Source organism: Lottia gigantea, assembly GCF_000327385.1.
Source record: "Lottia gigantea unplaced genomic scaffold LOTGIsca_31, whole genome shotgun sequence".
Taxonomy (NCBI): domain Eukaryota; kingdom Metazoa; phylum Mollusca; class Gastropoda; family Lottiidae; genus Lottia; species Lottia gigantea.
Window position 1 is genome coordinate 2,863,894 of NW_008709027.1, and position 2,852 is coordinate 2,866,745.

Sequence of the window (2,852 nt, forward strand, 5' to 3'; positions counted from 1 at the left end):
CCATTACTAATATACAATTCTTAATTCCAGAGTCCTATTTAGAAGAGCTAAATAACAAGATATCCTCAAGAACGGACACCAGGTTTATTAGTGGTGGATACCAAATTATTTTGCGAAAGAGTGTTATTGAAGGTTTTCGTAGTCTGGTTCAATCCTTCCGTGATAAGAGGTGGAATGAAATACAAGATTGTGTAAATGGTATCATTTCGGATCTATCGGGAGAAGACAGTCGGCGAACAAATGATGATGGGAACAACTTAATTACAGAAGAATTTGATCTAACCATACAAAGTTTCAGTATGGAATTCTGTGAGCTTCACAGAGGGTGTTGAACTCGAATATTTTGTTACTGTTATGTTTTACTGTTATGTTTTAGTTTTACTGATGAAATAAAATACCGTTACTGTAAACTTATCGCTTTATATATTGGATATTAAAAGTTTGAGGCCCTTGCTTTATTTGACCACGAAAGTCCCAGCTGCGATGGCCGATTGGTTAAGGCGTTAGACTCGAAATCCAATGAGATATTCCCGCGCAGGTTCAAATCCTGCTCGTAGCGGTATTTTTCGTAAATACATATCACTATATTTTATATACTGATTGCAAATTGATGTATATCATCGACGATATTTAAGGGAAATGGCCTGAATAAATCTGTCATATTGGAATATCCAAGTGCTGAACTTGTAGTTGAATTTCAACAAGACACTTCTGCAAGTGTTCTAATTTTTCTCCTAGTCTGGTTTCTCAGATTAAAGAGTTGGAGTCATTACTAATTTTTGCCGAAATAGACCGAGCCAAGATAGACCAGTGGTTAAGCCGTAACCCAATGGGATAATCCGAACGAAGGTTTGAATCCGGTTCGTAGCATAATTGTTAATATCATTCCTCTATACAGAGTTAGCATAATTGTTAATATCATTCCTCTACGTGGCTTTTTTTTTCTAAGAATAGCCTGCATTTTGTTGATCAAAGAATGTACACAGGATGTTTTAAGTTTTTAGTGATAATATTTTAACCGCAACACAGTAAATATATAAATCCATAGAGAAGTTCCTCTTTTGAAATGAATCATTATTTATTTTTTTACCTGTAAACATAGTTATCTTTTCCTTAGTAAATCTTTGACTTTCTTCCCTATGATAAATTCTATGACTTTGTATACAGATATTCTTGAGAGCGTTTCGGAGAGAATCTAAGTCTAAACTAATTACGACTGATGTTCGCGTCTTTTTTCCATATGAATGGCTTCACAGGTTATCAAAACATGGTTTCGGAAATGTGATTAGTTTACAAAGATTAACAAATTTACCGTCAATGCGGTATCTTTATTGGGCTGACGATCAAACAAACCGATTAGGCTCTTGATTAGATTTATTTTTTGGGATAAAATCTGAGTTCGTTCAGATTAAGTTTGTAATATATAAACGAAAACATTTAATTTCAAATAGATATTCTGTAATCTTATTGCAAACTTGCCCATTCAATTCCAACAACAATATCAAATGGACACTCTTGCTGCAGCCATCAAACTTCGCTCTCTTTTGAAAAGCCACGACTTTTCTGTCCAACAACTCAGAAAAATAGGTAAGACCTTGACTTTTTCAACCACAAACATTTAGATAGGTTATCTATCAATCCAACCGTGTTCGATAAAAGAAATTTTAGGTGTTTCCATTACTAATATACAATTCTTAATTCCAGAGTCCTATTTAGAAGAGCTAAATAACAAGATATCCTCAAGAACGGACACCAGGTTTATTAGTGGTGGATACCAAATTATTTTGCGAAAGTGTGTTATTGAAGGTTTTCGTAGTCTGGTTCAATCCTTCCGTGATAAGAGGTGGAATGAAATACAAGATTGTGTAAATGGTATCATTTCGGATCTATCGGGAGAAGACAGTCGGCGAACAAATGATGATGGGAACAACTTAATTACAGAAGAATTTGATCTAACCATACAAAGTTTCAGTATGGAATTCTGTGAGCTTCACAGAGGGTGTTGAACTCGAATATTTTGTTACTGTTAGGTTTTACTGTTATGTTTTAGTTTTACTGATGAAATAAAATACCGTTACTGTAAACTTATCGCTTTATATATTGGATATTAAAAGTTTGAGGCCCTTGCTTTATTTGACCGCGAAATTCCCAGCTGCGATGGCCGATTGGTTAAGGCGTTAGACTCGAAATCCAATGAGATATTCCCGCGCAGGTTCAAATCCTGCTCGTAGCGGTATTTTTCGTAAATACATATCACTATATTTTATATACTGATTGCAAATTGATGTATATCATCGACGATATCTAAGGGAAATGGCCTGAATAAATCTGTCATAATGGAATATCCAAGTGCTGAACTTGTAGTTGAATTTCAACAAGACACTTCTGCACGTGTTCTAGTTTTTCTCATCGCTTTATATATCGCATATGAAAAGTATGAGGCCCTTGCTTTATTGGACCGAAAAAGTCCCAGCTGCGATGGCCGAGTGGTTAAGGCGTTGGACTCGAAATCCAATGGGATATTCCCGCGCAGGTTCAAATCCTGCTCGTAGCGGTATTTTTCATGAATACATATCACTATATTTTGTATACTGATTGCAAATTGATCTATATCATCGACGATATCTAAGGGAAGTGGCCTGAATAAATCTGACATATTGGAATACCCAAGTGCTGAACTTGTAGTTGAATTTCAACAAGACACTTCTGCACGTGTTCTAGTTTGTCTCCTAGTCTGGTTTCTCAGATTAAAGAGTTGGAGTCATTACTAATTTTAGCCGAAAAAGACCGAGCCAAGATAGACCAGTGGTTAAGCCGTAACCCAATTGGATAATCCGAACGAAGGTTTGATC